We start from the raw sequence: 13245 nt of genomic DNA on the forward strand, positions 1-13245 counted from the left end.
TACTGCAAAAGTGGCCTCTTCTCACATTGGAATCAAATAGATCAATAAGCTGTTATCAAGCAGTTTATTCTAGAATATGTTGTGGGTTAGCATCCACTTCCTCTCTGTTGGCCCTGTTGTTGCCCTCCAGCTATAGATAAATACATTCACTCACATTTCTCTGATAGCTTCACCAAGGCTTCCAGAGGTAACAGATTTTATCAGCAACTTTATCCCTCTTTCATCCACCTGTCCTCACCTACCCAGGGCCGAACTCTTGACATTTATGACCTCACAGCAATGCATCACACTCCATTTAATTTCTGAGCAGTCATCATCTAAAGATATGCAGCTCAATGTTTTATGTCTTGAAGCAAACAGGGTATTTCCAGACAAGCCACAGTATTTCACACTTACTTGCCTCAAAATCTGGTATAGACTCTTCCACCTCCAGTAGCAGGTCAGACACTATTATCATGCCCATTGCAGAGATAAGGAACCTTAGTCACAGAGCAGGGAAGCATCTATTCCTCTAGCTATAGTAGAGCTGGTAACCAGATGATAAGGAGCTAGGTGATCCAAGTGAGTGGTTTCTAACCAGTACAAGACTCCCTCTGTACACGCTTAGAGCTTGCAATTTTAAACCTTGTCATCACTTGGAAGGAATATTTTCCCTAAAGGTAATAATGTGATGAATGACAAAAAACACTGCTCTCTCTGCAGCCCAGGACATGAATCATTGATGTCCTGGCAGGGCACCACTCCACGCAGCCAGAACAGCTGTACTGTCTCATCTAGGTGGTTGTGCGTGCAGACAGCAATGCCATAACAAATCACACACTGAAGCCAGGGCTCCCTGTGCTGGATGGCACGTAAATTATACTGTAAGGGACTGTCACGAATTTAGCCAATTGAGTCTGCAGATGAGTATTTGATACCAGGCTGATGTCATGCCAGCTTTAAAACTCAAGTGCTGGCTGGAGCAAAGTACCATGGAGTTTGTAGTTTGGATTGTAACATAGGAGGCTTCCTGTTTCAGGGGGGGCTTTCTTCCAGTTTTCATTTTGGGGTGTTGATCTTTTCCACTGGGCTGGTGGTTGGGGTCATTTTATCACTGGCTTCTGCTGAGGCTTCTGCTTTTGCTGTGCCTATCTGCAAAACAGGCTAAGGTAATTGTATGTTGTATTATTTCCATTAGACTCTCTCTTTATCTCATCCCAGTGGTTTTTTTGTGTTACTTCCCCTCCCAGTCAGGATGGGGGAGCTTGCTTGTGAGAACAGGCTGTCTTAAACCAGGACAGTCTATTTTGTATTTTGGCATTTGAACAGGGACAGCTCAAAAGGGTTGAGATAACAAGAAGCAAGATAACAAGAGGATTCAATTAAGGCTTGTTGAAAGAATTTTGTATACTTTTTTTCCCCATAGTCTGTTCACCATGTTGATGCATTTGCTTCCTGGGGGCATTTGGGGCCAGTGTGCTAAGGCCTGGTTACATTATATAAAACCTTATGCACTTCTACTCAATGTACTCTTTCTGATGGTGCTTATCACTTCAGGGAAATGGCTTAAAGGCATGGTGTTTGTGCTGGTTACTGATATATTATGATATGGTTACTCCACTAGCCACTTGACATAGATGTAATCTCACACAAGGCCAGGCCTTGCCCAGAGTAATGCAGGTCTTTCCCGGAGATCTGCCCTGAGGTTGGATAATTATGAGTGGCAGGGTGTGTGGATCTTCCTCGCTCACCCTTTACAACCTTGTGCCCACCTGGACAAAAGATTTAGCCAGTTTTGAAGTCTGAGTAAACTCAGCTTCTCTTCTCTACTTCTTCCCCTACAAAATGCCATGGTTTAGTTGATTAGATAATGTTGAATGACAGGTTGGACTCGATGATGTCAAAGGTCTTTTCCAACCTGGTTAATTCTATTGTATTCTAGTCTATGCCTACATGTCCCATAGCAGAATCTTGGGTGTTTCAGAGGTTTGGGCATAATTGTCCCCCCGTGGTCAGAAGCAAAGTTCAAGTAAAGCCATGAGTGTTCTGAGGAACTTGCAATTCTCTCTCTTCCACCTAAAAATATAGTAAAGGAAGGAAGGTGATGTTTGAATGTGTGATCATCCTGCAGGCACTCAATGAGGTGATAACTCTTTACCCCTTAGAGTCCAGGCACACACTACTGAACTCAGGAGCTGTGAACAATACATTCTGCTCAGTCTAACAAACACTGAGGAAAAAGGATATTTTGAACTTCTGTAATTCCTTCTACTCCAGTAGATTCTGAGGCATTTTGAAATTGGTATCAAAGTTCAGTATCACTGAATACAACCTTTCCACCTGCTAAGAGACACAGTCGCTGCTCAGCTACTGCTAATGCAAGATCAGAATACAGCAGAGAAGGGTTCTGCTTTGAGTGGAGAATGAGTGCAAAGCAGCACTGAGACAGGGGGGTGGCTAAAGGTGTATTTTGGGCCAGAACAGAAAAGTAAATAATTGCTATTAAAGAAGTGGTGATGTTTAAGTCAAAGAGCTTAGTTTTACACCCAGACTGAGAGCAAGCACCTGGAGACTTTCTGCCTTGGATACCTTATTGGATGTTGCATGTGGAAATTGGCTTTGCCTAGGCTTTTTTCAAGACTCAGTAACAGCAAAGCCCTAGATTCTAGAATGTCAGAATTCATGATCAGAACAGGGTCTGACCTTAGATCAAACAAAATCCAAGAGGGGCATCAGAATTTAACAATCCACACAGCAAAATGTACTTCTGTTTTACAACTGCTGACACTTTTGACTACAACAATCTCCACTGTATCAGTGTAGCTCGTGACTTTTTAGTTCAGAACACATGATGCTGAAACCCTTTAAATGTATCAGCAGAAGATCCTTCAGGTTCACTGCTGCATTGGACTGGATATAATTTGTTCTGTAATCCACTTAACTGGGACATGCTTCCCCAAGGAAGCATGTTTACGTACCAGATTCTGCAAGGAACTGATTTAAGCCAGCAAAACTTAATGATAATAGCTACTGTTTAAGAGACATAAATTCTCCTCAACAGGGATAAAATGCTTCTTGCTAAGACCTGACAATGCATAATGTTAACTCAAGGCCTCAGTAGCTTACATTAGTTAAGCATCTCTCTCCTTGTGGCAAACAGTTGCTCTAAGTGCAACATGCAAGTCCCCAGTTGTGCTAATGCTATACAGCTTGCATTAACGCAAACAAGGATTTCAGGTGGCCCACAGCTGCCAGGCAGCTCTCAGAAATGAGTTCCAATAATCTTTATCCATTAGCCTCCACTCTGCTTCCCCGAAACCAGTGGCAACTCAGGCATTTGTTCCAACAGGAGAAAGGCTCAGCTTTCATGTCCTGTATTTAACTCATCCCTTTTGAGACAGAAAAGAGTGAGATGGCTTTAGTAAGTGGATGTTACAATAACAATGCCATCAACATTGCTGGGAATTGTTATTTTCTGCACAGCTGTGGAGCTGAGCATTGACCCTACACCATTTATGCTGGGGCACCTCTCACCCAGCTGGGAGACTGCCAGTGGAAACAGCCACGTTGGCCTGGACTGTGATGCCTTATCCTTATATTATGAACCCCAAGGGAAGCAAAGAGAAAATACAAGTGTAATTAGGAGACCCTCAATATAACTGAGAACGTAGGCTTGGGTGTGTGGGGACATTAACAAGCTAGCTCTGCTAGCTCTGATCCAAATACAGTGTTTCACTGTTTGCTTTCCCACTGTTTTTTTCTGCACTAATTCACAACCACTGTAACATCAAGACAAGCTTCCATATGCTTCATTTACTGACAGTAATTAATTTCAGCCTCTCCCCACGCACACATACACGTTCATTTCATCTGACAGGCAAGCCATGAAAGTAAGTCCATTCTTACAAAAAGAATACAGGGCAGCAATCAGAGGTTGCTGCTTCTTAGTAAAGAAAACCTCACTGATGCATCTGCTGGGCCACGGGTGCCTTTCTTACCCTTTGCTCTTCATCTTGCCCCTGCTGTCCCAGCTCAGGTCTCTTGCTTCTCACAGGCCTCCCCATACACCCAGGAACAGTTTCTAATAAAAATGCTTTCTTCCAGATGCAAAAGAAGCAACTGGCTAGAGGAATGTCTAAACACCTAGCTCCCTGTCCAAATAATGAATCCATTAATGACCATGAGGAGAGGAATAACTGTATTAAGAGGCTTAGCAAATCACTCAAGAGAAGCACAGACTGTACCCTCCTGCTCCCCCTCATTCACTGACAGTTTATCCTACAGCAGCAGTGCTAAGAAATAGAAGAAAATTAAGAGAAAATACCAAGTAATTGATTCCACTTTAAAATATTTCCTTTTATTAGAAAAAGAGTATTTTTTTTTCTGTGAAATACACTTTTTGACCACTTCATGCCTCCTGCCAGCTGCTGCTCTGTTGTCAATCCAGGTCTCTACTGCTTATAGTCTTTCCTCTAAGTCAGAATAGTTCTCTGAAATTTGTTAACTGCATCTTTAATTCTCCACTATGACTCAATATGGAAGTAGAAGAGAGAAGTAACTGTACTACAGAACACCAGTGATAGAGACAGACGACCACACAACTAAGCCAGCAGTTGAAATCCAGACAATGCTACTAGAGAGCTGTAGTCACTGTGACCTGACTGTGTCCAGCTGAGCCACACATAGGGAAATACAAAGCCAGCTGGGTAGCACATGAGTAGAGAAAAAATTTACAGCCCTTTTTGGGGGGCCACCACACAAAATAGCTCATCCATGTGCATTCATCTGTTCTTTTTTCTGCTACTAGATGCACACGATGAAAATACTTCTGGCTGACCAGTCTTTTTGCTCCACAGTCCAGTTCTAATGAAAATCTACCTGTCTGCCGAGCAAATGGTGACAGTGCAAGGACTAATGGTAGGATCTGACTTAAAATGGAAGTGCCTGGGCCCTCCTGGAAAATACCCATCAAGAAAAGCGTGACCTGCACTGACAGAAAATTGCCACATTTTTCCTAATTAGTCAAATCAGAGCATCAGTCTTTGACTGTAATAACTGGAGCTTCTCATCACCATTATGTTTTCTACATAAACTACTGTATGGCAGTAGCAGGACATGCTGGTAAGAGATCTTCAGCAGCTGCTAGTGTGGATTTACCCCAGGTATGCAGGATCAAAAGTGCATTGTTAGGAGAGAGGAAAGTGGCTACTGGATAATCGAGACAACAGATTTGCCCCAATAATCACTGCAAAGGCTCTTGAAAATTTCCTTGTTTCTTGTCTCCTAGAAAGGAGCTGAGGTTCCCTCTTCCTTCCCATTTTTTTCACCTTTTCTCTACCCTTCAACCTGATCTCAGTTACACCTATTCTGCCTATTCTTTATTTTCTCCATCTTTTCTTCTTCCTCCCATCCTCTCTTCTAGAGCAATTGCCCTTGTTTTTCTCCTTTCTTTAGTTCCCAGCAAGCAAATGGCAGCAGCAGTGACTGCTTTACAGGCTGTGCCTCCACTCCCTCACTTCATTTTCCTACCAGCCCAGGCTCAGTGGTTCCGCCTCAGCGCTGCTCTCCAGAGACTCCCACAGCAAGGAGCAGCCTGGGCTCTCACCTCTCAAGAAGGGAGAGCACAGGAAGGAAGCAAGTGGCCACTGGAAGGGAAGAAATCTGTCATATTCACTGCAGTCAGCTATTTTAAAGGTCATAGCGGAGAAGCCCTCCCCTCTGCCTGCCAACTTGGAGCTGTCACCGGTGTTGCAAAGCAAAAGCCTCTGAGTAAGAGACCGATGTTCCCTGCGAGCCACTACTTCCTTAAAATAGGACCAAGAGAATGAGTAAGCCCAGCAAGGAGGCAAGGGAAGGGAAAAAAAAAAAGAAAAAGAAAAAGAAAAGGTGAGAGGAACAGCCAGGCTCTCAGCCAGCACCCTGCTGACAGCAAGAACGAGACGTGGCAACAGCAGACCAACTAATGTGCTGTATTTCTCAGTGAATGACTCATGCCCCTAAAGAAACAATGTGGTAGAAGAGAGGATCCCATCAGCTCAGGTCTTTCCCCTCCCAGAGCCTTTATTCCATTCTGAAGACAAAAACTGAACACTCTGATCACAAAGATGCTCACTTGGATGTGTCTGTGACAGCAGTGCACACTCAGCCACCTCTTCTGCTTTTGGCATTACCAAGGCACTCGGCTGTAAGTCAGGCATCATGAATACAATGTATAAAGACAGCCCTTGTTCCAAAGAACATGTAACTGAAATACAAAGCAGGATGCCGCAGAAGTACACACAGCAAGGACAGCAAACACTAGCATGGTACATTTTCTGTACAGTGGCTTCTTTTCCATACATTAATTCCTCCTTGTTATGAACAGTAATCAACTGGAACGACAATAAAACTCACTGGCAATGTGATTATCTGCTCTACTCATAGATTTACTCTTAAATTGATCCTAAGTTGCAAATGGCTCATACAGCTCCTCCATCTAAGTACAACAGCTACCACTGTCAGGCATAACCCTACTTGCTCTTTGGCAATTTCTGATGCCAAATTGTTCTGTCTTTTCTTCACTGACAGGTACTGGGAGTAGGAAGGAATGAAATGTGCAGAGAACAGTCTCAACTATGTCTTAAGCTGAAGACCAAAACCACAACATGTCCAAACTGCTGGAAACAGTGCCCAAAGTGACCCCTCCACAGCTCCAAACAAATAGCAGAAGCAGTCTTGGAATATATGAGCCCAGTCTCAAGCTGCATCTTTACTGTCTCAACTGTCTCTGGCACAATGTAAGAGGCTCTACACCCCAGTGAAATCTTCACATTGCACATCACGTTGTCAGCTTCAGAAGACATACCTTCTGAGCTCCTCTATAATCCAAACCTCAGTGATTTCTCACACATAGCAGAGCAAGACCAGGATTATTAACCCACAAAACTACAACTGATTTCCAGAAAACTTCCGGCATGAAGTAACTCAAACCATCCTCTTGAATCGATACTTCTTCTTAGAGAGATGCTCCGCAGTACAAAGACCTGAAAAAATTCCAGCAGCAAACCATGCATTGGCTAAGCTCATACCCACGATCAAAGGGCTGGAACACTTAACCTACAGGGACAGGCTGCAAGAGTTAGGGCTACTCAGCCAGGCTACTCAGCCTGGAGAAGGGAAAGCTCCAGGGAGACCTTATAGCGGCCTTCCAGTACCTGAAGGGGGCCTACAAGAAAGCTGGGGAGGAACTTTTTACAAGGTCTTGTAGTGACAGGGTGAGGGGGAATGGCTTTAAGCTGGAAGAGGGGAGATTTTGACTGGATATTAGGAAGAAATTCTTTACAGTAAGGGTGGTGAGACACTAAAACAGGTTGTGGAAATGTTCAAGGTCAGGTTGGATAGGGCTTTGAGCAACCTGGTCTAGTGGATGGTGTCCCTGCCCATGGCAGGGGGGTTGGAACTAGAAGATCCTTGGCATCCCTTCCAAACCTGAACCATTCTACGATCAGTTTTTTAAACCAGTTGAGCAGCATTCCTGGCAAAACTTTACCATCAAATACAGCACTGGAGTCACTTCAGCCTAAGGAAATTAACACAAGAGAGATGAAAACATATGAAAAGGGGAGAGAAAAAAATGAACAGGGGGCAGTCAGAGCTTGCAAATTATCATGGACAAAGGACAGTCTCAAACAAGGAGTAATTCAACCGTGTCGAACACTTTTTCTCCTAATCAGACAAGAACACCCTCGTCAGCTGGGGAGAAGGCACACAGCCAAAAGCAGCTCAGAGATAGCAGAAGGTTAAGACACCAAAGCTCAAAACAGTAGGTATTTGGGCATCTTTGGTCAAGTTCATCACACATGGAAAGGAAGGTGGCCTTTGCAGAGCTACAGAACTACCACTTTGAAACCATGAATTTCCTTCACATCACAACCTTGTCAAAAAACGAACCCCAAAATGCAAGCCTTCAGTACTTTTCCTATGTCCTTTCATACTGGTTGGGTAAAATCCCAACACCAGTGAACCCAGAGAATATTTTGGTTTTGAGGTCAGTGGAACTAAGACATTACTCCTAGCACCTTTACAAGCTTCTTATTATCCTGCCTATTATTACCCCTCTAAACTCTCTGCAAGTTACCCCACCTTCTTTTGTTATCTGCCTATAACTGACAAATTGTATTTCCTTTTCCCCTTGCATAGCACTGACATGCATCAGCAGAACTCTGTGAGAGCCCCAAACTAGAGCAGAAAGGACATGCATAGGGTAGTGTTGCACTGGCAGAAACACACATACTATTGAATTCAAACATCAGGAAGAGTTGTAACTAAAGGCTGACATATGTTGACAGAAATGCAAATAATTGGATTTGCAGAACCTATACCTGGCCAATGGCAGATGCTAACTGAATTTTCATTAAGATCTCACCAACATTGCCTGGAAATAAAAACCAAAAGGATGGTGAAAACATGTCACTTATCAGACTTCTAGCTCTGTACTCTGTCAGGCTAGGCACCAGTCAAAAATGAACAAAAAGGTGGTATGTTCTCCAGACACCTTAGTCTCTCAGTAACGCTTTTGGGACTTCTGGTCTGTTTCAGATAATAGGCACAAAAAGACTGATCAGTCTCCCTGTGACCCATGAAGAGTGGCAATAGGAACAAACTTCTTCTTACCGCTACAGAGAAAATGAAAATTCAAAACAGTTGAGCAGTTCTGGCCCAAGGGCAGAAGAGAAAGGATGATGAGACAGTGACAAGTCCTGGAAAAACAGCCTAATTCTCTCATGGCTGCCAGATATGCTGGAGCAGATGCTGAGGAGCACACAGCTGCTGGCAAGGGCCACCCCGTTGTGGCATTAGCTCATTTAGTCTTCTCGTGTGCACTGAAACTGGCCCCAGCAATGGCCAGCCTGGCTTTCCCAGGCTCTGCCAGGGGACGCAGAGCTGCCGTGCTGCCAGCCCCGCCCCCAGCACACCCTGTTCCCTGGGAGCAATCACACTGACTCAGCCCTACTCTGTGTCTAGAAACGTGGGAGCCTAGTGGGACCGACAGCCCTCCATTACACAGTTACAAGTTTCACGCTTGTGCAATACAATCATTAAGTACGTGCCAATTAGATAATGTGATGTCAAAAGCAAGAGTTCCGAGATGAAAGATATGCAGGATGAATAGGCTGAAGGGACTGATTTATAGAAGCATTAATCATGAGGTACTTTTATTGCTTCTTCCTTAAATTTATCTTGAAAATGAGATTACATAAACCAATAGCAGTATTTTTTCAGGGCACAACTCTGACTTCCATGTCTGAAATTACAGACCCAGGTCTACAGAAATGCTCCTGCAAAATTATTACAGGTCTGAGTGCAAAAGACAGTTGAACAGCATGGAAGTGACTTGTGCTGGCAATTACCATGACTATTAAGAGGAACTACTTGCTCACTGTACATGAAAATCTGAATATCTGAATATTTATTCCAAGACAAAATACCTACCCAGTTCTTTAGTTTCAAGTACAACCTGCACTAAAGTTGCTGAAAAGAATAAAATATTAGAATATAAAATCTTGTAAATGTTTCCATCTTTTTTTTATGTGGGGTTTCAGATTTATGGGAGTTAGGGGGGGGGGGGGAGGGAAGGCAAAAACAGACCCCAGCACACCAAACCCCAGATATCATTCATCAAAAGGGCAAATGGTTATCACTCATTCCCCAAATTTCCACACAAATTAATTTCTTGCTTAATAGAAAAGTTTCTGTAGAAACTGATTGGGGTGAGAAAGGGATCTGTTTTGCTTTTCAAATTCATCATCAGTTTGAAGAAGCAGGCAAAGATAATTAATGCAATGATTTAATCTCTCTGAGCCAAATCTTTACCTGGATACGCTCAACAAAATGAGCAATGCTGATTTTACACAGGAGAGTCTTTGGTCCCCCAGGTTTGATTATCAATCACAGCTGATCCTGCATTGCTGTACGCCAAACTACAGATAAAAGAGGTCGACTGTTCTTAATTCAAGATCCTACAGAGATATGAAGCGCTGACACTCCATGGTTGCTTAAAATCAAGCCATTCAGCTCTGTCTGGTGCATGTACTCTCACACTCCACTCCTCATGTGACACTAAATGGATCTATGAAACAAAGGCCTGCTTGATTCACTCCTCACACCTCACTGAGCAGAGAAGTAAAACCACAGACGTGGGCAGAGTTGCACTGGTATATATGTGACTCGAGGAGAGCAAGGCCTCATGGTTCGCCCTTTCTTTCCTTACAGCATGTTGAATTGATCCAGGAAGCAGTCCATCTGAAAAAAATACCTACTGACAATTTGTTCTAAACAAACAGTTGCTGGCAGATCCCCCATCTCCAGTGGCATGTAAGTGTCTTGAAACACAAAAGGCAAGGAAACTGAAATTGAAAATTGATCTTGCTGTGGCCACGTAGACTGGAAGAGTGATTTCCTAGCTGTGATTTTAAATAACTTTCTCCTCTCCCACCTCCCTCCTCGTCATACACATTCACATTTCTTCCTCAGTATTCTCGATCTTTTGTTGAACAGGAACAAAGACTTCCACCACCTCTCGCCTTCCTCAGTCTTCTCATCAATATTCTATTACCAAGCTGGGCTTTAGCTCCTTTTTTTTCTTCCTCTCTTTTCCTCTAAATCGATAAGAAGCAAAGCAATGAGAAGGAAAAATTAAAATTCCCAGCATATAAGAGAAGTCTTTTAAAAAGCTAATAACTGCTAAACACTGGCAGCTCACCGGAGTGAGCTCCACAGATCCACCTGCAATACATCTGGTTTCACATTGTCATAAAGGTAAACTACCTGAGCCTGCTGCCAAAGACAACCAAAGCAGGAGAGAAAACAAACACAATGCTTTTGTAACTGGTCATGGACGGTTATCACCTGGACACCACAATCTCAAAGAGCATGAGTTTGTAACACCTGGCCTTTGGGTCAATGAGGCACTGGGGAAGCCCCATAAGCCCCTGTCATTGACACCCACCTCAGCTCTCAGCTGGAAACAGGGGCAGCCAAGCATCTTTACAGCTTTCCTGCTATGGAAGTGCTCCTGCTCCTCTCCCAGGCCTAACCCTCACCTCACTGGCACATCCACACATGCTGCAGCCAGAGCTCAACTATGCTGAAGCAGAGAGCGATACACATGAAATCAATGTATATGGGATATGCCATACCTAATATCTTCAAATGTATACTCACACATATAGTTGAGAAGATGCTGAAATTATCTAGAAGAGCAGGATGAGTAGGAAAAGCAAGTTCCCTTGAGATTTCCAGCCTGACTGTGTGTGCCCCTGAATATAGCCAAGCACCAGACAAATACAGTGAGTCAAATGCTACAACTACATAATGCCCAGTGCAGTAAGTTCCAAGACCTTGCCCTACTTGCTCTGGACCCCTGTTTGGCTGCAGTTCTCAAAAGATGTCGCTCAATTACACCACTGAATTAGAAGGAATAGACATACAGGAAATTAATAAGAATGAAAAGAATTAAATAAACCTTGTCACACAGTCCTTGTAAAACAGCAGCGCTAAAAGAGAATAAATAGGCTTTGATTGTTACTGTTTGTTTTTTTCTTAAGGTAAACAAATTCTGCCAGCCAGTGCAAAAGACAAAGAGAAACAGACAAAGTAATTTGGGTGTGTCTGATGCAATATTGATGACAAGAAACACTTTTGTTAACTCATTTCACTGTTCTATTCTTACTAACACTTCTTCACGATCAAAGGACATTTCAAGAGAAACAGCTGGACAGAGCCACTGCATGGCAGCGAAATGAAACAGCAGAAAACAGTCCCACAGCAGTCAGCAGGAATAGCATTTAGAGCTAGAATGTACAGTCAAACCAAAAACAGAGCAAAGGGAACAGGAAATTCTCCGTTTTGACTCAAGCCACTTCTGTAACTTTGGGCAGCATACCTTGTTCCTGTTCTGCCTGCTAAGAAGCTCAAGTTACAGTTCTTACATCACACACCTGACTCAGCACAGACAATACTTCCATGCTGTGTTCCTTACTGTACAGCATTGTGCTGCAAAGATTCTGTCAGAGGGAAGGTAGAAGAAACTCCATCATCTTCTAGGCCTTTAGTTTATATCTTATTTCCCACACAGCACGCTACAAAGCAGCTTATAGAGCATTTCCCACACTGCTTTCCAACCTTCACCCACCCGGCTGGCATTTACAGAAGACTGCTAAAGTTCTGCATTCCTATCACACCAGAAAATACCTGCACATACTCTGGCAGTCAGCAATGAGCTGAACAGAGAAGTTTCATGTTCCAAAAAAAAAAGATCAGATAACAAGCAGCAGTAGACTTGAAGGAAGCATGACAGTCTGTCCATCCTCAGGAAGATGAGTTTGGGACAAAACTTTAACTGAAATAAATTCCCTTATCATTCCTTGTTCACCAAAATCAAATTACAACTGTCCTTAAAATTAGGAAAGATCCTATTTCATCATTATCTTTTAACATAGTACAACTTTTCAGGGGACAAAATAATCAGAGGACCTCTAAAGATAGTGTATGTGTCAGCATGATGAAACTCAGGTGACTGAGGAGAGAGCCGTGAATCACCTCCACGCAGTGCCGGAGAGCACGCTGATGTTACAGGAGATGAGTTCTGTGTTTCTGTTTAAGCACGAAGGTCCTCAAGCATTTACAATGAATAAAAAGCTTCCCCTTCATCCATGCTGCTGTAGTGCACAGTGTGTTCTTTCCACTTGGTGGTGACATGGTCTTTCAGGTACAAAAAGATGACTCCTGCATAAATGCCTTGTAAAACACTTTGGAACTATGTGTACCACAGAGGAAAAATGATTGCAATATTGAATTCTTGCTTTAAAATATGCAGTGAATTTTACATGTTTGCTTGGGACAAGGAGATAAGGAGCACAAGAACTTGGAGAAAATATGAACTTAGTTCACTCAGTGTTTTTAAGTCAAATCACCAAAACAATAACAGTAATGAGTTTAAAATTTGCCCTATTCCCATTATGAAGAAATACTCTGATTTTTCCTAATCTCTTGGATTTTCCCCACAGCCTCATAGCTACCTGTGATGCCAAAGGTAGGGGTATTCCACCCAAGCTGCCCTGTGTTCCTGCTCCCCCTCACTTTCTTATATGGCTAGCAAAAAGCAGGGACTTCACTTTTCTGGTGGCATACAGCAACAGAAATTCCCCACAGACCTTTCAGAAGCAGTGGTACCAACTTCTAGGTTTAGCAGTTGTATTAATCAGAAACCAAATGCACTGAGATAAA

At 43.1% G+C, this 13245-nt stretch overlaps 1 protein-coding gene across 33 annotated transcripts in view; it reads right to left on the bottom strand.

The window, feature by feature from the left end:
• The window catches only part of NRXN3 (neurexin 3), a 1013077-nt gene that overhangs the window by 828038 nt on the left and 171794 nt on the right, over positions 1-13245 (bottom strand). Inside the window, exon 1 of one of the 33 annotated variants that reach the window (XM_054161970.1) lies at positions 3978-3996. The exons of the other annotated variants lie outside the window; for them this stretch is intronic. The gene's annotated coding sequence lies outside the window, so the exon portion shown is untranslated. Of the gene's footprint in view, positions 1-3977; positions 3997-13245 lie in introns of those variants that run through there. 33 annotated transcript variants of the gene reach the window in all.

The sequence above is a fragment of the Dryobates pubescens genome, chromosome 5 (assembly GCF_014839835.1).
Source record: "Dryobates pubescens isolate bDryPub1 chromosome 5, bDryPub1.pri, whole genome shotgun sequence".
NCBI lineage: Eukaryota > Metazoa > Chordata > Aves > Piciformes > Picidae > Dryobates > Dryobates pubescens.